Raw genomic sequence first — 27726 nt, 5'->3', positions numbered from 1 at the left:
GGTGGAATGTGTGTAATGCACCTGACAGCCTGGTAACAGGGATTTCTTATAAGAATTAAATATACAGCATGATACAGCATATGACATAACAAGCTTTTGCAGTGCCCCTCTACACTAGTGGGACGCTGCACACGCTAAACAGATGGAATAAATCTGCTATGGATACTACCCTCTGTAGCGGAGGCAACCATCTCCAGCTCCTCCTCCTCATCATCATCATCATCATCCAATTTGCGCTGAGAAGACGAACTGAGGGTGGTCTGGCTATCACCCTGTGTACTGTCTTCCCCCATTTCCACTTTTTCCACATGTAAAGCGTCAGCCTTCATTGTGAGCAGAGAGCATTTCAGTAGATACAGAAGTGGGATGGTTACGCTGATAATACCAGCATTACCGCTCACCATCTGTATTGATTCCTCAAAGTTGCGTAAAACCTCACAGAGGCCAGACATCCATTCCCGCTCGTCGCTTGAGAAGAGTGGAAACTGACTAGAAAGGCAACGACCATGTTGCAGCTGGTATTCCACTACTGCCCTCTGCTGTTCACAAAGCCTGACCAACATGTGGAACGTGGAGTTCCAGCACATTCTCACGTCACACAACAGTCGGTGAGCTGGCAATTGCAAGCGTTGCCAGACCGGCGGCAGCTGTAGATGACTTTCCAAAATGGGCACACACACGGCGCACATTCACCAGTAGCTCAGGCAAATTGGGGCAGGTTTTGAGAAACCGCTGAACCACTAAGTTGAACACGTGGGCTAGGAATGGTATATGTGTGAGCTTGCCGAGCTCCAAAGCCACCACCAAGTTACAGCCATTATCAGACACAACCATGCCTGGTTGTAGGTTGAGTGATGAGAGCCACAGCTCAGTCTTGTCCCTTATACCCTGCCACAGCTCTGTGGCTGTGTGCTGTTTATCAGCTAAGCAAATTAGTTTTAGCACGGCCTGTTGCCGCTTCCCCACTGCAAGGCTACACTGCTTCCAGCTACTGACTGATGGCTGACTGGTGCTGCAAGATGAGAATTCAGAGGTGGAAGAGGAGAAGGAGGTGGAGGAGGAGAAGGGGGGGGGGGGGGTGCAGCCACTAATGTAGGTGGTGGCGGAAATCCTGATGGAAGTAGGGCCCGCAATCCTTGGCGTCGGTAGCACCTGTGCTATCCCAGGGTACAACTCGCTCCCGGCCTCCACAGCGTTCACCCAGTGTGCCATCAGGAAAATGTAGCGTCCCTGGCCAAAAGCACTTGTCCATGTGTCAGTTGTAAAGTGGACCTTCCCAATAATTCTATTGATCAGGGCACGGGTGATATTACGGGACACATGCTGGTGTAAGGCGGGGATGGCACACCGGGGAAAATAGTGGCGGCTGGGGACTGAGTAACAAGGGACTTCTGCCATCAGGCTGCGGAAAGCCTCTGTGTCCACAAGCCTAAATGGCAACATTTCCAGGTCCAGTAATTTGGAAAGGTGCCCTTTTTAGTGGTATGGCCTGTGGCTAGGTGGCTGGGTATTTGCGTTTCGTTCAAAGGCTTGGGGTATGGACATCTGTACGCTGCGCTAGGACATAGAAGTGGATGTGCTAGCTGATGATGCTTGCAAAGGTCCAGGTGCAGGGCGGGAGGTATCTGGGCCTACGTCTTGGACAGGGAATTGGCCAGCACGTAACACAGGGGAAGAGGAGGCAGTGGTGTGACCAGCAGACACAGATTGTGGACCCAGGTGTTAGGGTGCTTTAACGCCATGTGGCGAATCATGCTGGTGGTGGTGAGGTTGCTAGTGTTCACTCCCCTGCTCATTTTGGTAGGGCACAGGTTGCAAATGACAATTCTTTTATCGTCCGCACTTTCCTCAAAAAAGAGCCAGATTGCGGAACACCTACCCCAAGGGAGATTGCCACAATGGGGTGCCCCGGGGAACAGTTGCGGGCCTGTTTGGTGTGGCCCGCCTTCTCCCTTTTGCCAACCCACTGCCTCTTACAGACTGTTGCGGTGCTGTGGATCCCTCCCCCTCTGTACTGCTGTCCTCGCTCGGCTTTCGACCTTCCCAGGTTGGGTCAGTTATTTCATTGTCCACAATTTCCTCTTCCACTTCCTCATTGTGGTCATCCTCCTGACTTGTTGACCTAACAAGAACCTCACTTATTGACAACTGTCTCTCATCTTCATCATCAACCTCTTGAGACACTAATTGCGGTTGACTTATTGGCAACTGGGTCTCATCATAATCATCCACCTTGTGAAACACTAATTGCCATTCCCCACCGTCATCTTTTTCTGACTGTGGATGCTCAAGAGTTTGGGAATCAGTCCACAAGATCTCCTCATGTCATGTTCCTTTTCAAGCGGGCTTGGCGAGAGGCCCAAATCAAGGAATGGCGATGAAAAGAGCTCCTCGGAACATACGAGTGTGGGATAACTTGTTTGCCATGACTCTCCATGGTGGGAGGAAGGAGTATCTTGGCTATTGAGACTGGACTTTGTGGAAGACAGGGTGGTGCTTAACCGACTGGACGCATTATCTGCTACAATCCAACCGACCACCTGGTCGCACTAGTGTGACTTTGAGAGTGGTGTCCTGCGCCGCCCTGCAAACTGGGACATGAAGCTAGGTATCGTAGATGAGTGTGTTTCTTGTGCCCTGGGCCATGGCCTCTGCGTGCACCATCAGCAGCACAGCCACTTCCCCATCCCTTACTGCTCGCCTTGAGCGTATTAAATGGTATATATGCTTGCAAGTATGTCACACGTACAGTAGCGCAGGTTTTGTAAGTGTATGCGCAAATGAAATTAAACTGAATGTCACAGATATTTATGATGCGCAAACGTTATACAGGAGATGTAGCGCAGGTAATGTCGCTGTCAACAGCGGCAACATTTTTTAACTGAATGTCACTGATATTTAGGATGCGCAAACGTTATACAGGAGATGTAGCGCAAGTAATGTCGCTGTCACCAGCGGTAATAAAATTAAACTGAATGTCACTGATGATATTTAGGATGTTGTAGGAAGGCACAGGGGTCCGTCATTGACGCAAGGTACATTTCACCAAGGTTCCTGGCCTCGGTGAGATAGAAACCGGTAATTTAGTGTGTCAGCAGCAGCTAGGCTGGCTGACACAGTGTTTTTACTTAGTGTGGCTGTAAAGCCGATCCGGGCCGGTTCTTATTGGGAGCAGCCAAAGAGCAGGGTGGGTGGCTGTTCCCCACGTCCCAGGCCAGGTTTTGGGCTGGGAATAAAAAAACAGCCAGCAGTCACAGCTGGGTGTGGATTACCCTGCATTTTCATAGTGGAGCTGCGAAGCACTGTGGTCTTTGGATTCCAACCAGTTGGTAGCGTGCTGGAGAGCCGCATGCTGAAAATCAGATGTATGAGAAAGTGTTCCAATAGCCTACTGACTATAATTCCCGTTTCTGGTCCTATTATTAAAAAATAACTTTTATTTGCCTTTTAATAAACTATATTCCAACACAGAAAAAAAACAAAAAAAAACCACACTTTTAAAAGATATATGGAGGACCTGGACCTGTGGGCTCCGTATCTATATCCTCTAGGAGGATTATTATATTATTCAGGAGGACTTGCTCTTTCCCACATATATATCGCACATAGGCTGCTAGTGTTTAGCCCGTGTAATTGCGCTTGGGTATCTATAGGTGTCGCCTATTGCCAGGTCATTGATCCGTCATGCCGCAATTGCTGATTGTTATGTTTTAGGCTCAACCTATATGATATGTCCTACACTGCCTATTTCCAGGCTACTTGTCATAATTGCACTCTGGCCCTCAGGGGGATGCGGCGTCTGCAGATCGCCTTTCCCTATCCATTCTCAGCCCTACCATTAATTAAAATTGCTAAAGACACAGCTCCCCCAACATGTTTCACCGCATCAGCGGCGTCTTCAGGGGAATGGAGCTACTATTTTTTTTGATAGTAGCTCCATTCCCCTGAAGACGCCGCTGATGCGGTGAAACATGTTGGGGGAGCTGTGTCTTTAACTAACTGACCCTAACTTTCAAGCGAGTGCGCACCCCCCTTATCCCAGTGGTCCAAGTGGACCGCTTACAGTTTGTGGAAGTGCACGGTGGGGTCCGATGTCGTCCTTTTCCTTTAACCAGCGCAGAATCCGCAACAAAGAAGTCCTCCTTAGCAGGCCGGAAAACCAGTTGAATATAATCCAGGGTTATTACAGTTACTGTCCGGTACCTCGACAGCACTGTGAGTCTCTTTACTGTTTGGGGCAATCCACACAGCCCAATGTCTGCTCCACAGGTTAGTTGCTGCACACAGTCCCTTTTAACTTGGCTTCACTAAATGTACGATCTCTTTGCACTCCATCCGTCTCTAGACCTAAGTTCACACAGCTTGGCTGTACAGGAATGTCCTTTAGTATCTCCACACACGTCTTACACAACACAGAACTTGTTTTCCATCTTGCCAATATGGCAGCTGCAGTTCAAGTCCTCTCTTCCTCCTTCTTTCTGCTCACACTGAGGCAGGGTGACATCATAAGGGGCGTGTCATTTAGCTGCTGCCTTAAAGAACCAGCGTCAGTAATACACTTTCTCTATGGTACACTCCAATAGAAATTGGTCCTATGCTGCCATCTACTGACCAAACAAATACTGCAGGCATTTTACATTAAATCTTAACACAGTTTAGCAGGATAACTAAACTTAGAGACATTACATGACTGTTTCTTACATTGGAATGCATTGTAAAAGGGATTAGACCCCCAAAAGTTGAAGTCCCAATGTGGGACAAAAAATGAAGTAAAAAAAAAGTTGAAAAAATAAAGTTTCCCCCCCAAAAAATTTAAAGTTTCAAGTAAAAATAAACAAAAACGTTATTTTCCCCAAATAAAGTTAAAGGGCTTCTGTCACCCCACTAAACTAATTTATTTATTTTTTTGTGTACTTATAATCCCTATCCTGCGATATCTATACATTATGTTATTAATCATTTTATAATATGCTAATTACCTGTCTACCAGCAAGTAGGGCCTCTACTTGCTGGTAGCAGCCGCAAAAAACCGCCCCCTCCTCCTGTTGATTGACAGGGCCAGCCGCGATCTCCTCCTCCGACTGGCCCTGTCAGCATTTCAAAAATCGCGCGCCTGTGTTGATTCGGCGCAGGCGCTCTGAGATAAGGAGGCTCACCTCATCAGCACTCCCTCAGTGCGCCTGCGCCGATGACTTCTTCTCTTTCGGTGATGTCATTGGCGCAGGCGCACTGAGGGAGTACTGGAGGAGGGGGCAGTTTTTTGCGGCTGCTACCAGCAAGTAGACGCAAGTAGACGCCCTACTTGCTGGTAGACAGGTAATTAGCATATTATAAAAGTACATTTTTTTACATATCTACTGAACGAAAATAATTAATAACATAATGTATAGATATATCGCAGGGTAGGGATTATAAGTAAACAAAAAAAAAAAGAGTTTAGTGGGGTGATAGAAGCCCTTTAAAATAAATTGGTAAAAAATAGGGGGGAAAAAAAGTATACATATTAGGTATCGCCGCGTCTGTATCGACCGGCTCTATAAACATATCACATGACTGAACACCGTAAAAAATAAAAAATAAAAACTGTGCTAAATAAACAATTTTTTTGTCACCTTACATCACAAAAAGTACAACAGCAAGCGATCAAAAAGGCGTTTGACGACCAAAATAGTACCAATCTAACCGTCACCTCATCCCACAAAAAATGAGCCCCTACCTGAGACAATCGCCCAAAAAATAAAAAAACTATGGCTCAGAATATGGAGACACTAAAACATCATTTTTTTTGTTTCAAAAATGATATTATTGTGTAAAACTTACATAAATAAAAAAGAAGTATACAAATTAGGTATCGCCGCGTCCGTATCGACCGGCTCTATAAAAATATCACATAACCTAACCCCTCAGATAAACACCGTAAAAAATAAAAAATTCAAACTGTGCTAAATAAACCATTTTTTGTCACCTTGCATCACAAAAAGTGTAATAGCAAGCGATCAAAAAGTCATAGTTACCCCAAAATAGTGCCAATCAAACAGTCATCTCATCCCACAAAAAATGAGACCCTACGTAAGATAATCGCCCAAAAACTTATAAAACTATGGCTCTCAGAATATGGAGACACTAAAACATGATTTTTTTTGCTTAAAAAATGATATTATTGTGTAAAATAAAAAAAAGTATACATATTAGGTATCGCAGCATCCGTAATAACTTGCTCTATAAAAATATCACATGACCTAACCCTTCAGGTGAATACCGTAAAAAAATAAAAATAAAAACGGTGTAAAAAAAGCAAAAGTGTAATAGCAAGCGATCAAAAAGTCACACGCACCCCAAAATAGTGCCAATAAAACTGTCATCTCATCCCGCAAAAATCATACCCTACCCAAAGTAATCGCCCAAAAACTGAAAAAATGGCTCTCAGACTATGGAAACACTAAAAAAAAAATTGTTAAAAAAAAAAAAATCATTGTGTAAAACTTACATAAATAAAAAAAAATTATACATATTAGGTATCGCCGCATCCGAGACAAACCTATTCTATAAAAATATCACATGATCTAACCTGTCAGATGAATGTTGTAAATAACAAAAAATAAAAACGGTGCCAAAACAGCTCTTTCTTGTTACCTTGCCTCACAAAAAGTGTAATATAGAGCAACCAAAAATCATATGTACCCTAAACTAGTACCAACAAAACTGCCACCCTATCCCGTAGTTTCTAAAATGGGGTCACTTTTTTGGAGTTTCTACCCTAGGGGTGCATCAGGGGGGCTTCCAATGGGACATGGTGTCAAAAAAAACAGTCCAGCAAAATCTGCCTTCAAAAAACATATGGCATTCCTTTCCTTCTGCACCCTGCCGTGTGCCCGTAAAGCTGTTTACGGCCACATATGGGGTGTTTATGTATACTAAAGAATCAGGGCCATAAATATTGAGTTTTGTTTGGCTGTTAACCCTTGCTTTGTTACTGGGAAAAATGGATTAAAATGGAAAATTTGCCCAAAAATTTAAATTCTGAAATTTCATCTCCATTTGCCAGTAACTCTTGTGGAACACCTAAAGGGTTAACGACGTTTGTAAAATCTGTTTCAAATACCTTGAGGGGTGTAGTTTCTTATATGGGGTCACTTTTATGGAGTTTCTACTCTAGGGGTGCATCAGGGGGGCTTCAAATGGGACATGGTGTAAAAAAAAAAACAGTCCAGCAAAACCTGCCTTCCAAAAACCGTATGGCATTCCTTTCCTTCTGCTCCCTGCCGTGTGCCCGTACTGCCCGTACAGCGGTATACGACCACATATGGGGTGTTTCTGTAAACTACAGAAACGGGGCCATAAATGTTGAGTTTGGTTTGGCTGTTAACCCTTGCTTTGTAACTGGAAAAAAATTATTAAAATGGAAAATCTGCCAAAAAAGTGAAATTTTGAAATTGTATCTCTATTTTCCATTAATTCTTGTGGGACAACTAAAGGGTTAACGACGTTTGTAAAATCAGTTTTGAATACCTTGAGGGGTGTAGTTTCTAGAATGGGGTCATTTTTGGGTGGTTTCTATTATGTAAGCCTCGCAAAGTGACTTCAGACCTCAAGATTTGCTTCTAAACTTCTAAGCCTTGTAACATCCCCAAAAAATAAAATATCATTCCCAAAATGATCCAAACATGAAGTAGACATATGGGGAATGTAAAGTAATAACTATTTTTGGAGGTATTACTATGTATTATAAAAGTAGAGAAATTGAAACTTGGAAATTTTCTATTTTTTACAAATTTGGGGTAAATTTGGTATTTTTTTATAAATAAAAAAGAATTTTTTGGACTTCATTTTAACAGTGTCATGAAGTACAATATGTGACGAAAAAACTATCTCAGAATGGCCTGGATAAGTCAAAGCGTTTTAAAGTTATCAGCACTTAAAGTGACACTGGTCAGATTTTAAAAAAATGGCCAAGTCCTTAAGGTGAAATAAAAGACTACCCTACTGCTATAGTGTCTCTGTCCACGGTTTCTGGCAGGTGGACCCACGAGGTGGCTGTCGCAACCAACCTACACTATGAACTTATAATAAGGAGAGACTTCCCTGGCTTCCCGACACTGTGGCCTGTTTTGAGAGTAACTGATACCGATAAGACAGGTGTAACCCTAGCAGAGTGGCCCGACTCAGGGGAGAGACCAGAACCCTGGGAACCTGAGTCCGAAGGGCCGGCTGTAGGGGTGACCGCCACTTCGGTGGAAGAGGGGCAAACAACCCCACCAAGTGTAATGGTGGGAGACATGGAGGACTTGGCGCCGGGGCCTGAGCTGGCAGGCCTCAATGTCTCAGGGGATAATTTTGGTACTGCACAACACCGGGATCCAACCTTATCCTGAGCCTGGGAAAATGTACTAGTAATAGATGGTGAATCACAACAACCAGGGGCAGAGTCGGTGTTCCCCCATTTTGTGGTTCATCAGGATATGTTGTATCGGGTAAATCAGCTGCGAGGTGAATCCATTGAACAGTTGGTGGTGCCCCAGGCTTATCGCCAACTCATGTTAGAGTTAGCCCACCAGTATGTTCTCGGGGGTCATCTGGGAATGCAGAAAACACAGGACCGGATACTACAACGGTTTTACTGGCCCAGTGTGTTTAAAGAGGTGGACGAGTTCTGTAAGTCTTGCCCGACCTGCCAGACAACTAACCCCCAGCACCTTTTTCCACCATGACAGCCACAATGAGATTGACCCTTGACCTCTGTAGGGGCAGGGACACACAGAGAGAGTTTAAATTCCCCCACCCCTCCACCCCCTTAGTGTTTTTGCCCCTCCGGGGGTTAACATGTGGAGAGAGCCCTCCTTGTGGAGGGAAGAAAGGAAAGAAGATCCCATTCTATTACCGGATCTCCAGCTGTCCTCCCTCGGCAGGAGCTTAGGCTGGGCAGCAGGAGCATCGAGGACCCTCGTTCCGGCTTATGCTGGGACCTGCGGTCCTTCTCATTCAGCAGACCTCCTTCCTCTGGGGGAAGCAGTCAGCTGCGCCGGACTCACCGAGAGGTACGCGCGTGAATGCGGCGTCCTCTTGTTCTAACAGGTGACCGGCAGGGGGAGCAGGTGTGGCGCATGAAGAGCTGAGGTTGGAGGACGGTGCGGCGCATGAACGAGCCGACAGCCCGAGGCGCAGTCTGATGACGTAAGACACCGGAATTTTAAAAAATCGCGGGACTTCACTCAGCACTTGCCTGCAGTTCACCCGCGATGTCTGAGACACCTACTCCCCGTCAGGAGGTCCCGTACCCCTCTGCAAGCGCCAGTACTGTGAGTCCCCTGTGGGGGTTTTGAATGCTAGACTCCACTTTTCTGTAGACAAGCGTTCCAACTCTATTAGCTAGCTGGTTGTATACTTGGTTGTTCCTTTGTTTCCAGGGCACAAAAGACTCTAGATCAAAGTTAAAGATACTAAAATCTAATGCCTGCTCTAAGCTCCCTGAAAATTATAAGAAAAGACTGTGCAAGTCTTGTCTTTCTGAGATATGGAAGTAGGAACAACCAAATATTTTTTCTGAGATGAAATCCTTTATTCAGGATGAAATAAGTCCTCCTTAGCCTCTATATCCGCTCCCAGTGGTCCCCTTTATCCGCCAAAAAAACAAAAGCTTTCTGTCCAGTCCTCCTCTGACGCAGACGAGGCAGAGGAAATTTCGGTCTCTTCTAAACAGGTTATGGAGGAAGATCCTTTATCTGAGGGAGAGATCATAGAGGAGATAAGAAGTATTTTTTTCTCATCTGAACAAACTATTACGATCCGTCAGCTCCACTATGGGAATCGAGGACACACCTAAACCACACACAGTCCAGGACGAAATGTTCGGGGGACTTAGATCAAAAAAATCTATTGTTTTCCCGATAAATGAAAACATAAGAGAGATGATCATGGACGAGTGGCTTGACCCAGAGAGGAGACTGGGTGTCTCTAAGGAATGTAGAAACAGACTTTGTTTTGACCAGTCTGAGTGTAAAATCTTTAATGAGACACCCAAGGTAGATATTCAGGTGGCGAAGGTAGTTAAAAGAACAGCGCTACCATTTGAGGACTCCTCCCAACTAAGTGATCCCATGGACCATAAAGCTGACAGGTTATTAAAAAAGGCCTGGGAATCGTCTATGTTCAGCGTAAAGGCTAACATAACTGCAACATCCGTAGCTAGGGCCATGTACATCTGGTTAGGGGAACTGGATGAACATCTTAAAAACAAAACCCCAAGAGAAGAGATCAGAGATTCTATCCCTCTACTTAGATCCGCTACAGCCTTCTTAGCTGACGCCTCTGCAGAAACGATTCATTTCTCTGCTAAAGAGGGGGCGCTATCAAATGCCGTCCGTAGGGCATTATGAATGAAAGCCTGGTCTGGCGACAAGGCTTCAAAGGCTAAGTTGTGTTCTATCCTCTTCTCAGTCCTTTCGTACCATTATAAATCTAAAACCGCTAAACAGATCCATTCTGTACAGAAGATTCAAGATGGAATCCATCAGATCCACAATCCCGCTCATTCCGAAAGGGGCATTCATGTCCTCAATAGACCTCAAAGATGCCTATTATCACATTCCCATTAGAGTTGAGCGAACACCTGGATGTTCGGGTTCGAGAAGTTCGGCTGAACTTCCCGGAAATGTTCGAGTTCAGGATCCGAACCCGACCCGAACTTCGTCCCGAACCCGAACCCCATTGAAGTGAATGGGGACCCGAACTTTTCGGCACTAAAAAGGCTGTAAAACAGCCCAGGAAAGAGCTAGAGGGCTGCAAAAGGCAGCAACATGTAGGTAAATCCCCTGCAAACAAATGTGGATAGGGAAATGAATTAAAATAAAAAAAAATAAAAAAAAAATAACCAATATCAATTGGACAGAGGTCCCATAGCAGAGAATCTGGCTTCATGTCAGCAGAGAATCAGTCTCTTCATGCCATAGCAGAGAATCTGGCTTCATGTCAGCAGAGAATCAGTCTCTTCATGCCATAGCAGAGAATCTGGCTTCATGTCAGCAGAGAATCAGTCTTCATGTCATAGCAGAGAATCAGGCTTCAAGTCACCCACCACTGGAACAGGCCACTGTCACATATTTAGGCCCAGGCACCCAGGCAGAGGAGAGAGGTCCCATAACAGAGATTCAGGCTTCATGTCAGCAGAAAATCAGTCTTCATGTCGTAGCAGAGAATCAGGCTTCACGTCACCCACCACTGGAACAGGCCACTGTCACATATTTAGGCCCAGGCACCCAGGCAGAGGAGAGAGGTCCCGTAACAGAGATTCAGGCTTCATGTCAGCAGAGAATCAGTCTTCATATCATAGCAGAGAATCAGGCTTCACGTCACCCACCACTGGAACAGGCCACTGTCACATCTTTAGGCCCAGGCACCCAGGCAGAGGAGAGAGGTCCCGTAATAGAGATTCAGGCTTCATGTCAGCAGAGAATCAGTCTTCATGTCATAGCAGAGAATCAGGCTTCACGTCACCCACCACTGGAACAGGCCACTGTCACATATTTAGGCCCCGGCACCCAGACAGAGGAGAGAGGTCCCGTAACAGAGAATCTGGCTTCATGTCAGCACAGAATCAGTCTTCATGTCATAGCAGAGAATCAGGCTTCACGTCACCCACCACTGGAACAGGCCACTGTCACATAATTAGGCCCAGGCACCCAGGCAGAGGAGAGAGGTCCCATAACAGAGATTCAGGCTTCATGTCAGCAGAGAATCAGGCTTCACGTCACCCACCACTGGAACAGGCCACTGTCACATATTTAGGCCCAGGCACCCAGGCAGAGGAGAGAGGTCCCATAACAGAGATTCAGGCTTCATGTCAGCAGAGAATCAGTCTTCATGTCATAGCAGAGAATCAGGCTTCACGTCACCCACCACTGGATCAGGCCACTGTCACATATTTAGGCCCATGTACCCAGGCAGAGGAGAGAGGTCCCATAACAGAGATTCAGGCTTCATGTCAGCAGAGAATCAGTCTTCATGTCATAGCAGAGAATCAGGCTTCACGTCACCCACCACTGGAACAGGCCACTGTCACATATTTAGGCCCAGGCACCCAGGCAGAGGAGAGAGGTTGCGTAACAGAGAATCTGGCTTCATGTCAGCACAGAATCAGTCTTCATGTCATAGCAGAGAATCAGGCTTCACGTCACCCACCACTGGAACAGGCCACTGTCACACATTTAGGCCCTGGCACCCAGACAGAGGAGAGGTTCATTCAACTTTGGGTTGCCCCGCAATATAATGGTAAAATGAAAATAAAAATAGGATTGAATGAGGAAGTGCCCTGGAGTACAATAATATATTGTTAAGGGGAGGTAGTTAATGTCTAATCTGCACAAGGGATGGACAGGTCCTGTGGGATCCATGCCTGGTTCATTTTTATGAACGTCAGCTTGTCCACATTGGCTGTAGACAGGCGGCTGCGTTTGTCTGTAATGACGCCCCCTGCCGTGCTGAATACACGTTCAGACAAAACGCTGGCCGCCGGGCAGGCCAGCACCTCCAAGGCATTATTTGGCTAGCTCTGGCCACGTGGACAATTTGGAGACCCAGAAGTTGAATGGGGCCGAACCATCAGTCAGTACGTGGAGGGGTGTGCACAGGTACTGTTCCACCATGTTAGTGAAATGTTGCCTCCTGCTAACACGTTCCGTATCAGGTGGTGGTGCAGTTAGCTGTGGCAAGGTGACAAAACTTTTCCACATCTCTGCCATGCTAACCCTGCCCTCAGAGGAGCTGGCCGTGACACAGCTGCGTTGGCGACCTCTTGCTCCTCCTCTGCCTTCGCCTTGGGCTTCCACTGGTTCCCCTGTGACATTTGGGAATGCTCTCAGTAGCGCATCTACCAACGTGCGCTTGTACTCGCGCATCTTCCTATCACGCTCCAGTGTAGGAAGTAAGGTGGGCACATTGTCTTTGTACCAGGGATCCAGCAGGGTGGCAACCCAGTAGTCCGCACACGTTAAAATGTGGGCAACTCTGCTGTCGTTGCGCAGGCACTGCAGCATGTAGTCGCTCATGTGTGCCAGGCTGCCCAGAGATAAGGACAAGCTGTCCTCTGTGGGAGGCGTATCGTCATCGTCCTGTGTTTCCCCCCAGCCACGCACAAGTGATGGGCCCGAGCTGCTTTGGGTGCCACCCCGCTGTGAACATGCTTCATCCTCATCCTCCTCCACCTCCTCCTCATCCTCGTCCTCCAGTAGTGGGCCCTGTCTGGCCACATTTGTACCTGGCCTCTGGTGTTGCAAAAAACCTCCCTCTGAGTCACTTCGAAGAGACTGGCCTGAAAGTGCTAAAAATGACCCCTCTTCCTCCTCCTTCTCCTGGGCCACCTCCTCTTCCATCATCGCCCTAAGTGTTTTCTCAAGGAGACATAGAAGTGGTATTGTAACGCTGATAACGGCGTCATCGCCACTGGCCATGTTGGTGGAGTACTCGAAACAGCGCAACAGGGCACACAGGTCTCGCATGGAGGCCCAGTCATTGGTGGTGAAGTGGTGCTGTTCCGCAGTGCGACTGACCCGTGCGTGCTGCAGCTGAAACTCCACTATGGCCTGCTGCTGCTAGCACAGTCTGTCCAGCATGTGCAAGGTGGAGTTCCACATGGTGGGCACGTCGCATATGAGGCGGTGAGCGGGAAGGCTGAAGTTACGCTGTAGCGCAGACAGGCGAGCAGCGGTAGGGTGTGAACGCCGGAAGCGCGAACAGACGGCCTGCACTTTATGCAGCAGCTCTGACATGTCGGGGTAGTTGCGAATGAACTTCTGCACCACCAAATTTAGCACATGCGCCAGGCAAGGGATGTGCGTCAAACCGGCTAGTCCCAGAGCTGCAACGAGATTTCGCCCATTATCGCACACCACCAGGCCGGGCTTGAGGCTCACCGGCAGCAACCACTCGTCGGTCTGTTGTTCTATACCCCGCAACAACTCCTATGCGGTGTGGGGCCTGTCCCCCAAACATATGAGTTTCAGAACGGCCTGCTGACGTTTACCCCGGGCTGTGCTGAAGTTGGTGGTGAAGGTGTGTGGCTGACTGGATGAGCAGGTGGAAGAAGAGGAGGAGGAAGCTGAGTAGGAGACAGGAGGCAAAGAATGTTGCCCTGCGATCCTTGGCGGCGGAAGGACGTGCGCCAAACAGCTCTCCGCCTGGGGCCCAGCCGCCACTACATTTACCCAGTGTGCAGTTAGGGAGATATAGCGTCCCTGGCCGTGCTTACTGGTCCACGTATCTGTGGTTAGGTGGACCTTGCCACAGATGGCATTGCGCAGTGCACACTTGATTTTATCGGACACTTGGTTGTGCAGGGAAGGCACGGCTCTCTTGGAGAAGTAGTGGCGGCTGGGAACAACATACTGTGGGACAGCAAGCGACATGAGCTGTTTAAAGCTGTCTGTGTCCACCAGCCTAAATGACAGCATTTCATAGGCCAGTAGTTTAGAAATGCTGGCATTCAGGGCCAGGGATCGAGGGTGGCTAGGTGGGAATTTACGCTTTCTCTCAAATGTTTGTGAGATGGAGAGCTGAACGCTGCCGTGTGACATGGTTGAGATGCTTGGTGACGCAGGTGGTGGTGTTGGTGGTACATCCCATGTTTGCTGGGAGGCAGGTGCCAACGTTCCTCCAGAGGCGGAGGAAGAGGCCGAGGCGGCGGCAGCAGCAGCAGAAGAGGCCGAGGCGGCAGCAGCAGAAGAGGTAGCAGGGGGAGCCTGAGTGACTTCTTTGTTTTTAAGGTGTTTACTCCACTGCAGTTCATGCTTTGCATGCAGGTGCCTGGTCATGCAGGTTGTGCTAAGGTTCAGAACGTTAATGCCTCGCTTCAGGCTCTGATGGCACAGCGTGCAAACCACTCGGGTCTTGTCGTCAGCACATTGTTTAAAGAAGTGCCATGCCAGGGAACTCCTTGAAGCTGCCTTTGGGGTGCTCGGTCCCAGATGGCGGCGGTCAGTAGCAGGCGGAGTCTCTTGGCGGCGGGTGTTCTGATTTTGCCCACTGCTCCCTCTTTTGCTACGCTGTTGGCTCGGTCTCACCACTGCCTCTTCCTCCGAACTGTGAAAGTCAGTGGCACGACCTTCATTCCGTGTGGGGTCTAGGACCTCATCGTCCCCTGCATCGTCTTCCACCCAGTCTTGATCCCTGACCTCCTGTTCAGTCTGCACACTGCAGAAAGACGCAGCAGTTGGCACCTGTGTTTCGTCATCATCAGAGACGTGCTGAGGTGGTATTCCCATGTCCTCATCATCAGGAAACATAAGTGGTTGTGCGTTAGTGCATTCTATCTCTTCCACCCCTGGGGAAGGGCTAGGTGGATGCCCTTGGGAAACCCTGGCAGCAGAGTCTTCAAACAGCATAAGAGACTGCTGCATAACTTGAGGCTCAGACAGTTTCCCTGATATGCATGGGGGTGATGTGACAGACTGATGGGCTTGGTTTTCATGCGCCATCTGTGCGCTTTCTGCAGAAGACTGGGTGGGAGATAATGTGAACGTGCTGGATGCACTGTTGGCCACCCAATTGACTAATGCCTGTACCTGCTCAGGCCTTACCATCCTTAGAACGGCATTGGGCCCCACCAAGTATCGCTGTAAATTCTGCTGGCTACTGGGACCTGAGGTAGTTGGTTCACTAGGATGTGTGGCTGTGGCAGAACGGCCACGTCCTCTCCCAGCACCAGAGGGTCCACTAACACCACCACGACCATGTCCGCGTCCGCGTCCCTTATTAGATGTTTTCCTCATTGTTCCCGTTCACCACAATTTGGAAAATGGCAAATTTGGGAATAGTTTTTCAACCCAGAACAAAAACTGTGCTTTTACGGTCACTACAAATAATTTGACCAGCTAAAACAGTACAGATTTGGTTGAATAGAAATGTGAGGACTATTTTTTTCGCGCTGTGTGACAGATATACCTTTAATCACAGAAGTAGACTCGTATCTGCACGGTAGCGTGTGTGTTAAGTTTTTCAGAATGACACTATCAGCACCTTGAATCTAAGATATCCTTTTTGGGATAGATTTAAAGTAGGCCTGATATAGCAGAAACTACTTATTTTGAGAATGGCAAATTTGGGAATAGTTTTTTAACCCAGAACAAAAACTGTGCTTTTACGGTCACTACAAATAATTTGACCAGCTAAAACAGTACTGATTTGGAGGAATATAAATGTCAGGTCTATTTTTTAGGCGCTGGGTGACAGGCTCAACTTGCCCCTGATGTAGTATATGGCCAAAAAATAACCACACTATTGATGGTTAAATGCACTTGGGTGACACAGGCTCAGCCTGCACCTGATGTAGTATATGGCCAAAAATTAACCACACTGTTGATGGTTAAATGCACTTCGGTGACACAGGCTCAGCCTGCAGCTGATGTAGGATATAGCAAAAAATAACCACACTATTGATGGTTAAATGCACTTGGTGGTAGCTTGTGCTGGCGCACCACAAGCCACAAAATGGCCGCCGATCACCCCAGAAAAAAGTGATATAAAAACGCTCTGGGCAGCCTAAATTCAATATTAGCACTTCAATGATCCACAGCTGGAGATCGATCACTGAATTAAGTCTTTTGGAGGAGTTAATCTGCCTAATCTCGCCCTAACGTCGCAGCAGCAACCTCTCCCTATGCTTGAATCAGCAGAGTGACGTGCAGCGCTACGTGACCCAAGCTTATATAGAGGCTGGGTCACATGCTGCACTGGCCAATCACAGCCATGCCAATAGTAGGCAAGGCTGTGATGGCCTCTTGGGGCAAGTAGTATGACGCTTGTTGATTGGCTGCTTTGCAGTCTTTCAAAAAGCGCCAAGAAAGTGCCGAACACCGAACCCGAACCCGGACTTTTACGAAAATGTTCGGGTTCGGGTCCGTGTCACGGACACCCCAAAATTCGGTACGAACCCGAACTATACAGTTCGGGTTCTCTCATCCCTAATTCCCATCCATCATCTCTCACGGAAATTTCTATGTTTTACAATAAAAGATCCAAGAGGTACCCTACATCACTTCTAGTACGTTGCACTTCCATTCGGCATCTCTTCCGCTCCCAGAGTATTCACAAAACTAGCGGTAGAAATGGTCGCTTACTTTCGCAAGGAAGGTTTAATCATTATCCCCTACCTTGATGACTTCCTGATTATCGCCCGGTCAAAGGGAGAAAATATTGCAGCAACCCAAAGATTCTTAAACATTCTTTCAGAGTTAGGCTGGATTATAAACATAAAGAAGTCTTCCCTCACTCCATCAAAAAGGGTAAGATTCCTAGGAGTAGAATTAAATTCGGACTCTCAAAAGACTTTCCTACCGCAGGACAAAGCAGAATGTCTTATCCAAAAGATTTCGAGATTTCAAAGAGCTCACAAATGTTCTATACGAGAGGCGATGAGTTTGCTAGGGAATTTAACTGCTTGTTTAATTTCTGTTCCTTGGAGCCAGCCACACTCAAGAATAACTCAGAGTTGGATCCTGAAAGAATGGAACAGAAACCAGACGGATTTGGACAGAAAGATCCGGATACCTCAGCGGGTGAAGTCCGATCTCGGTTGGTGGAAGCTCAGAAGGAGCCTTCATCAGGGAAAGAGCTGGTTAAGCCAGCCGGAGATTCAAATGATAACGGCCGCCAGTGCCCTGGGGCGCAAAAATGGGAGATAATTTTTTTTCAGGGTACTTGGCCAGAAAACATAAAAAAAAGATCTTCCAACTTCAGAGAATTATACGCGGTCCTCATGTCTCTAGGAAAGGGAGAATGGCTTCTAAAAGGTCAGCATCTAAAAGTTCTGTCCGACAACATAACAACAGTAGCATATCTAAAACACCAAGGGGGAACAAGATCCAACCCTCTAGGAGAAGTAGCAAGGAAAATTTTCGCTTGGGCAGAAGAAAATTCTCTATCGTTATCTGCAATCCACTTGAAGGGTTCCAAAAACATAGAGGCAGACTAACTCAGCAGGAGAAGAGTAGAGGCAGTAGGGTGGTCTCTAAACAGGGTCATCTTCCGGAAAATAGTCTCCAGATGGGGTTGCCCAGAGATAGATCTATTTTCTTCAAAAGAAAAAGGCTCAGGTAGATCTCTTTTGTTCCCTAGATCCAAGGGACAAGCCTTGGCAGTAGACGCTTTTTCAATAAGCTGGAATTGGAAGCTGGTATATGCATTCCCTCCAATACCCCTTATACCTCGGGTCATTCAGAAGATCCAAAGAGACTGCTACAATAATACTGGTAACTCCTCTTTGGGCCAAAAGAAGCTGGCTTCCCAGTTTAAAGCAACTAGCCCTGGAGGATCAGTGAGAAATTCCTTTCCAGAGGGATATGCTTGCCCAGGGCCCTCTAATTCATCCAGATCCCAAGATATTCATGTTAGCAGTATGGATCCTGAAAGCAAAACATTGAGAAGAAAGGGCCTTTCTGAAAAAGTGATCCTTACACTCAAGGCTAGTAGGAAGAAGGTTACTTCTTCCATTTACCTCAAGATTTGGAAAAAGTTTTGTTCCTGGCTCGGAGATAACCATCCGGATACATCTTCTCCCCCTATTAGCAAAATTTTTGATTTCTTACAGAATGGTCTAGAGCTAGGGCTAAGACCCAGTACGCTTAAGGTGCAGATATCTGCTCTGAGCACCTTCTTTGATACTAGCCTAGCTAAACATAGGTGGGTAAGAAGATTCATCAAGGCAGCGGTTATATTAAGGCCTACTCTAAGGTCCAGAGTTCCCACGTGGGATCTGAACACAGTACTTGAGGGATTAACAATGCCACCCTTTTTTTACTTTATCATTAAATCATCTATCCCTAAAGACGGCCTTCTTAATAGCTATTACTTCGTCTAGGCGTATTAGGGAGTTAGAGGCCCTCTCTTGCAGAGAGCCATATCTTCAGATTCTGGAGGACCATATTCGTCTCAGATTAGATCCAAGTTTCTTACCAAAGGTGGTCTCTTCCCTCTAACGAGACCAGAATATATTCTTGCCTTCCATTCCCATTCACCAAGATGGGGAGATGGAAGACAAGATGAGTCTCTTAGATGTTAGAGAGACGGTTATTCAGTATCTGGAGGTCAGCAGAGAATTCAGGAAGGACGATAACTTGCTGGTCCAATACTCAGGTAGGAATAATGGGAAGAAACTTACTAAGTCCTCCTTAGCCAGGTGGGTCAGATCCATTATTGAATGCTGTTATTCCATCCAAAATAAGTCCTGTCCAGGGGTAGTTAGAACTCATTCTACTAGAGAAACCGCCTCCTCAGGCAGAAAAAGGAGGAGTTCCCCTAGATCAGATCTGTAGGGACGCAACTTGGTCAAGTGCAAATACCTTCATTAGACACTATCGCCTTAGTCTGCCTGATTCTACGGAAATCCAGTTTGGCCGGAAGGTTCTACAGGCGATATCCCACCCAGGTTAGCTATTTGATAGTTCTCATTGTGGCCGTCATGGTGGATGAGGTGGAAAAACCGTAATTAGTCTTACCGGTAATTCCGTTTCCTTGAATCCACCATGATGGCCCATACTAACCCCCCCAGCCCCCCAAAAAAATAAAAATAATGGAAGAACCCTTTTATTCAGGGGTATGAAGTAATATCCTATTTTTTCTGTTCACCTACCTTGGTAATTTGTTAAACACTGAGGCGGTGGAGGGGTGGGGGAATTTAAACTCTCTGTGTGTTCCTGCCCCTACAAAGGTCAAGGGTCAATCTCATTGTGGCCATCATGGTGGATTCAAGGAAACGGAATTACCGGTAAGACTAATTACGGTTTTTCGAAGTCCCTTGGTACCTCTCCCGATCATCGAGGTACCGTTTGAGCGAATCGCTATGGACCTAGTAGGCCCAGTACCGAAGTCCGCTAGGGGACACCAACACATCTTGGTTGTCCTTGATTACGCCACTCGGTAGCCGGAGGCAGTGTCACTGCGACATACATCGGCAAGACTTATAGCTAAGGAGCTAATGGAGATGTTCTCTTGAATGGGGCTTCCAAAAGAGGTTCTAACTGATCAGGGGACCCCTTTTATGTCCAAGGTCATGAGGGAACTCTGTAAGTTGCTGCATATTAAACAGTTACGGACGTCTGGTGGAAAAGTTTAATAAAATTCTGAAAACCATGTTAAAAAGGGTGGTGTCCAAAGATGGGAAGGATTGGGACCTTCTTCTGTCCTATCTCATGTTCGCAGTGCGAGAGTTGCCCCAGGCCTCTACTGGGTTTTGGAATTGTTGGACGTAGCCAAAAAGGTGTGCGAACAACAACTCACTCCGCATAAAAGCGTCCCTGAATATGTTACCAAGATGCAATAGCGAATAGAGACAGTTTTGCCTCTTGTCCGGGAGCATATGGAGGCCGCTCAGTGAGCCCAGAGTCGGATCTATAATCGGCAGGCTCAGGTCCGGATCTTTAACCCTCGCGATTGGGTTTTGGTTCTGGTGCCGACCGAGGACAGTAAGTTCCTAGCCAGGTGGAAGGGGCCCTACAAGGTACGGGACAAATTTGAAGAGGTAAATTACAAGGTACACCAGCCAGGGAGGCAAAAGCCGGAGCAGGTTTACCATGTTAATTTACTAAAACCCTGGAAAGATAGGGAGACCTGTACGGAAGACAGCTTGCGACCGGGTTTTCTAGGGGAAGAGGTTCCGGCTCCTCTGTCTGATGCAAGGGAAGCGGTTGCCACAATAAAAATTGCTGACAGCCTCTCCTCTAAACAGGCTCAGGAGACCAGGGAGTTCGTTAATCGGAACACGGATGTGTTCTCGGACCTCCCTGGACACACTTCCGCAATCCAACATGACATTGTCACTGAGCCTCAGGCAAAAGTCTGGTTAAAGCCATACCGGGTACCCGAGGCTCGGCGAAAAGCCATCTCAGAGGAAGTGCAGCTCATGCTGCGGCTAGACGTCATTGAGGAATCTAGAAGTGAGTGGGCCAGTCCTATAGTCTTAATTTCTAAGCCAGATGGGACGTTACGATTTTGTAACGATTTTAGGAAGTTGAATGAAATATCTAAATTCGATGCATATCCCATGCCTCGGGTAGATGAACTGATTGAGAAGTTAGGCCAAGCCATATATTTTTCTGTTTTGGACCTCACCAAAGGGTACTGACACGTGCCCTTGACGGAGGCTGCCAAAGAGAAAACTGCCTTCATAACACCAGAGGGGCTGTACCAATATAAGGTGTTACCCTTTGGCCTGAATAGCACCCCCGCCACTTTTCAACGTCTAATGGATATTGTTCTTTGTCCACATCGGCGGTACGCCTCGGCTTACCTGGACGATATTATAATTCACAGTACCGACTGGGAAAGTCACCTGCCGAAAGTACAGGCCGTAGTGGACTCCCTTTAAAAGGCGGGACTAACAGCTAACCCAAAGAAAAGTGCGATAGGGTTAGATGAGACTAAATACCTTGGCTATGTCATTGGGCGCAGAGTCATCAAACCCCAAGTAAAAAAAATAGAGGCGATACAGAATTGGCCCGACCTGCCACCTCTAGACAAGTAAAGTCGTTCCTGGGAATGGTGGGCTATTATATGAGGTTTGTCCCCCATTTTGCCACTTTAGTGGCTCCATTGACAGGGCTCTTAAAGGGACAGAAGTCCATGATAATCCGCTGGAATGACCAGGCAGAAGAGGCTTTCTCCGCTTTAAAGTTGGCCCTGTGTGGGTCCCCGATTTTGGGGACGCCCGACTTCAAGAGGGAATTTGTGGTACAGACCGATGCCTCCAAAGTAGGCCTCGGTGCGGTACTGTCTCAGGAAGTCAACAGGGAGGTACACCCCGTTGTCTTCCTCAGACGTAAGCTCACTCCAGAGGAGACCTGGTATAGTATAGTGGAGAGAGAGTGCCTGGCCATCAAGTGGGCACACGAGTCTCTCCGCTATTATCTGTTGGGGAGAAAGTTCCGTCTGGTGACCGAACACTCCCCTCTCAAGGGGATGAGCCAGGCCAAAGAGAGGAATGCTCGGGTCACCAGGTGGTTCTTGTCTCTACAAAACTTAAGTAGAACACAGGGCAGGCCGGTTACAGGGAAACGCGGATGCTCTGTCCCGAGTAAACTGTCTGGCATGTGTTCACCCCCTCGGGGTTGAACAAAGGAGGGAGGTATGAAGGAAGGCGCAGTGGTCAGTCATTGACGGAAGGTACGTGTCACCGAGGTTCCTGGCCTCGGTCAGATAGGAACCGGTAGTTTAGTGTGTCAGCAGCAGCTAGGCTGGCTGACACTGTGTTTTTACTTAGTGTGGCTGTAAAGCCGATCCGGGCCGGTTCTTATTGGGAGCAGCCAAAGAGCAGGGTGGGTGGCTGTTCCCCACGTTCCAGGGCAGGCTTTGGGCTGGGAATAAAAATCCAGCCAGCAGTCACAGCTGGGTGTGGATTACCCTGCATTTTCATAGTGGAGCTGTGAAGCACTGTGGTTTTTGGGTTCCAACCAGTTGGTAGCGTGCTGGAGAGCCGCACGCTGAAAATCAGGCGCCCTAAAGCCTGCCATGGACGGCTGTGGATTTCCCTGGACAAAACAGTCCGCCAGGTGACACGTTTGTGCTGTGGACTTTATGTGATGTGAATTAACACCGGAACTCTGCACAGTGTTATTTTTGTTTTGTCGCTTTTTGTATAAATATACACTGAACTTTTGCTTTATTACCGTGTTCTTGCCTCTGTACTGCGTCCGCTTACCCTGCCTATCCCTACAATGTGCAAACTTTATACAGGAGATGTAGTGCAGGTAATGTCGCTGTCACCAGCGCGAAAAAATGAAACTAAATGTCACTGATATTTATGATGCACAAACGTTATACAGGAGATGTAGCACAGTTAATGTCGCCATCACCAGCGGCGAAAAAATTCAACTGAATGTCACTGATATTTATGATGTGCAAACGTTATACAGAAGATGTAGCACAGGTAACGTTGCTGCTGTCGCCAGCGGCTAACGTTATACAGGAGATGTAGCGCAGGTAATGTCGCTGCTGTCACCAGCGGCCAAACAATTGCATGCAATTTATTGTATGTTGCGCTATTATATTTCGCAGCCAGATAAAACAATAGTCCTTGAAAGGTCTGTTGGGTCTCTAAGGCCCCTTTCACACGGGCGAGTATTCCGCGCGGATGCGATGCGTGAGTTGAACGCATTGCACCCGCACTGAATACCGACCCATTAATTTCTATGGGGCCGTTCACATGAGCGGTGATTTTCACGCATCACTTGTGCGTGAAAATCGCAGCATGCTCTATATTCTGCGTTTTTCACGCAACGCAGGCCCCATAGAAGTGAATGGGGTTGCGTGAAAATTGCAAGCTTCCGAAGGCAAGTGCGGATGCGGTGCGATTTTCACGCACGGTTGCTAGGAGACGATCGGGATGGAGACCCGATCATTATTATTTCCCCTTATAACATGGTTATAAGGGAAAATAATAGCATTTTGAATACAGAATGCATAGTAAAATAGCGCTGGAGGGGTTAAAAATTATTTACATTTTTTTAAAATCACCTTAGTCCACTTGTTCACGCTGCCTGGCATCTCCTTCTGTCTCCTTTCTTCAGGACCTGGGTAAAGGGCCTGTGGTGACGTCACTCACATGATCTTTTACCATGGTGATGAATCATGTGATGGACCATGTGACGACCGGAGTGACGTCACCACAGGTCCTTTACCCAGGTCCTGAAGAAAGGAGACAGAAGGAGATGCCGGGCTGTGCTATCAAGTGGACTAAGGTGAGTTAAATTATTATTTTATTTTTTTTAACCCCTCCAGCGCTATTTTACTATGCATTCTGTATTTAGAATGCTATTATTTTCCCTTATAACCATGTTATAAGGGAAAATAATACAATCTACACAACCCCGATCCCAAACCCGAACTTCTGTGAAGATTTTTCTCACGCGAGTGCAAAATGCATTACAATGTTTTGTACTCGCGCGGAAAAATCGCAGGTGTTCCCGTAATGCACCCGCACATTTTCCCGCAACGCCCGTCTGAAAGAGGCCTAACACCTTTCAACACTCAAAACTCCCTAAAAAAATCCTCTCCCTACACTATCTGTTCCATCAGCTGAAGCTTACCCTGACTAAGTCTGAGCCGCACCACGTGTCATCGGGTGCTATATAGCACCCGATGACGCGTTCTGGCCAGCCAATCACTGTAATGCCAGTAACCAACACGGTATTACAGTGAGTGGCACTACTTCCCCGCACGTTTATTGGCTGCATAGCAGCCAACAAACATGCGGGGAGGAGACTCGAGCATTGCACCCGAGCACACGCGGTGTTCGGCCGAACACCGCAATGTGCCGAGCATCGCGATGCTCGAGTAAAAAAGGTGTTTGGCCGAGCATGCTTTCCCAATACTAATGGTGACCCAATCTAAGTGTGTACCGTTAATATCCAGTTACTTACCCACATACTCAAATTATCTCCCAGTCCAAGAATTCTCATTTTATATACTAACCTTTTATGTGCAGTCATGAGTAAGGGCTAAATTGTGTTCTGCCCGAAACGTGTAGACCTATGCAACCTGTATCTGGATGTTTTTAGTATACACCATTATTTAATAAAGTGCCTTTTGGATTACCACGAAGCAAGGCTGGACAAACTCCTTTTTGCATCTATTCCTATTGCTCCCAGACCGGGTGAGGGAGCGGTTCTGTGCCTTAGAAGTGGATTCCCAGGCAGGTGAGAGCTGCTAATACCACATTTTCCTTTGAACCTTTTATGTGGCACAGTATCAAATGCTCTGGAGAAGTCAAGATATATGACATCCATTGATTCGCCACGGTCAAGACTAGAACTTTAACTCCTCATAGAAACTGATTAAATTAGTTTTACATAACTGATCCCTCATGAAGCCATGCTAATACAGCGTTAGGCTACTTTTACACTACCGTTCAGAGCGGATCCGTCTGGGGTCTGCCCAGACGGATCCGCTCATATAATGCAGACTTTGGATCCGTTCAGAACGGATCCGTCTGCATTATATTGTAGAAAAAATTCTAAGTCTGAAAGTAGCTTCAGACGGATCCGTCCAGACTTTACATTGAAAGTCAATGGGGGACGGATCCGTTTGAAAATTGAGCCATATAGTGTCAAATTCAAACGGATCCGTCCCCATTGACTTACATTGTAAGTCTGAACGGATCCGTTTGCCTCCGCACGGCCAGGCGGACACCCGAACGCTGCAAGCAGCGTTCAGGTGTCCGCTTGCTGAGCGGAGCGGAGGCTGAACGCTGCCAGACTGATGCATTCTGAGCAGATCCGCGTCCACTCAGAATGCATTAGGGCAGTACGGATGCGTTCGAGGCCGCTTGTGAGCCCCTTCAAACGGAGCTCACAAGCGGAGCCCCGAACGCTAGTGTGAAAGTAGCCTTACTCGCTTATTTTCATTGAGGTACTCCAAGATAGCATCTCTTATAAAGCTTTCAAACAGTATACCCACAACAGGTGTTAAATTTACCGACCTATAGTTTCCGAGCTCTTTTTTTTTTAACCCTTTTTAAATATTGGCACCACACTTGCTAAGCGCCAATCATATGGAACACTCCTTATCAATATAGAGTCCTTAAATATCAGAAATAAGTGTCTGGCTATGACAATACTTAAGATACGGGGTGTATGCCATCTGGCCCCAGTGATTTGTCTATTTTAGTCTTTTTAAGATGTTGCTGCACTTCTTCCTGGGTCAGACAGGCCACTTTTAATGGGAAATTTACTATTACATTCTGCATTTCTTGGCAGTTTATTTTCCTTAGTAAATAAAATAGTGGACAAAAAAATATTTAATAGCTTTGGTTTCTCCTCATGACTCTCTGCAACCCCCCCCCCCTCGCCCCCCATTATTCTGTAAAGTGCCGACACTACAGTTGAGCAGACACCTGGATGTTCGGGTTCGGCCGAACTTCACAAAAAAGTTCGAGTTCGGGACCCGAACTTGACCCCAAACCCGAACCCCATTGAAGTCAATGCGGACCCGAACTTTTGAGCACTAAAATGGCTGTAAAAATGTCATGAAAAGGGCTAGAGGGCTGCAAATGGCATCAACATGTGGTTAAGAGGCATGACAAGTGCTCTGCAAACAAATGTGGATAGGGAAATGACTTTAAATAACATAAAATATGTAAAAATTAAAAATAATAATCTTAATCTAGGATGACGAGGTCCATATGGAGTAGGAGGTTGAGGAGGTGGTGGATGTGGTGGTGTAGGTGGAAGCGGCGGTGGAGAAGGAGGTAGCCTACACTGGTTTTGGGTTTTAAATTTTTTTTTTTTTTTTTTAATTAGGGTACACCCCAAAACATTGGGAAATATAACCACCAAAAATTGGTGAATTTCACCTGAAAATTTAAGAGACAAATTAGTGAAATGACATAAAAAAATAAATAAAATGCGTACAAAAAAAACTTGATTTATGAGGTGGAGGTCCATATGGAGTAGGAGTTTGAGGAGGCGGTGGACATAGCGGTGTAGGTGAAAGCAGTGGTGGAGGAGGATGAGGTAGCCAACACTGGATTTTGGTTTAAATTATTATTTTTTTTTTTATTAGGGTACATTCCAAAAGACTGTGAAAAAACCAAAATACAAGAATGAGCAATTGTGCTGTAGTATAACAATGGCTGGTTAAGGCCGGTATACATGTCTATTCTGCACAAGGTACGAACAAGACCTGTGGGATCCATGTGCAATCAGCAGGACACTGGGTCATTGGGGCTGCTATGCAGTGGGTCAGATTTAGGTGTAACTAAGTTCGTGACGCCAGTTGCAGCTTGCGCAGGTACTGTAAAAGGGCCCTTTAAGATGGTATAGCTCATGTACTAGGTTAGGAATGCCAGAGGGGGAGATTGTCTCTGTATTGTGTCAACGGTGTCTCCTACCTGTAGTACAGCTGGACTCCTGTATCCTGGCTCACATGCAACAAATTGAGTGTTGTAAATAGAAGTAATGGAGGAATGATGGAATTCCACACAGAAAATAGGGTCCAACTTGTCTTTACTTGAGGTTATCTTATGCAGCTCTAGATCAATACAATGTTACAGCAATAGTCTAGGGTCCCAGCAGGTATTGGCAATATGTGGCAGGAATTATATATATCTTCTGCATTTAGTACATACACCTTTAAGAATCTGGCAGGTATCTGTCTTCTGCTCTGTCTATCTTCTGCTTTGTTTGGGCCTGACTAGCTATGGAGGTACTTATCTTCTATTTGGAAATCTGTACTTACAGGACTGCTTGCAGGGAATGGTGGTTTCTTCCTGAAGATCTAGCTGCTTTCTTTGTCATCCAGCTGAGGTAAGGAACTCAGGCTGGGAAGATTGCTTTGGGCCTCAGCAAGGGCCTGAATCCTTGGTTGGGATCTCTGTTTCTCTGGGTTCTCCTCTTCACACAGCCTTCCCTTAGCAGGGAGAGCTGGAACACACCGGATCTAACTGGTTTCTTCCCTCCCTTGCTGCAGGGCGTGGGAAACTCCACTTCCCTTAAGCAGGGGGGCAGAACAGAACTGGAATGTTCCATTCTGAATGGCCATAACATTAAAACTATGCCTACCAATGATGCCGCCACCTGCTGGTAGACCTGAGACATTACAAAGGAAAATATAAAATTTAAAATGGTTTCAACTGCACAGTAGTGAATGACATGAGGGAAATCACATCAGATGACAATATTAATGCTCTTAGCAGATTGTAGCGGGGTAAAAGCGTATAGTAACCCCACTCTGGGATGTTACACATGCCTT

At 46.8% G+C, this 27726-nt stretch overlaps 1 long non-coding RNA gene across 1 annotated transcript; it reads left to right on the top strand.

Moving 5' to 3' along the window:
* Nucleotides 1–595: 595 nt before the first annotated feature.
* On the top strand, nt 596–19166 carry LOC121005424. Its single transcript, XR_005779938.1, has 3 exons — nt 596–608; nt 14200–14205; nt 19046–19166. It is a non-coding gene; the product is annotated as an uncharacterized LOC121005424 (long non-coding RNA).
* Nucleotides 19167–27726: the final 8560 nt, after the last annotated feature.

This window comes from Bufo bufo, chromosome 6 (assembly GCF_905171765.1).
Source record: "Bufo bufo chromosome 6, aBufBuf1.1, whole genome shotgun sequence".
In the NCBI taxonomy this organism is placed as follows: Eukaryota; Metazoa; Chordata; class Amphibia; order Anura; family Bufonidae; genus Bufo; species Bufo bufo.
Note: the sequence above shows the minus strand (reverse complement) of the source record. Positions and strands in the feature narration are given on the sequence as shown.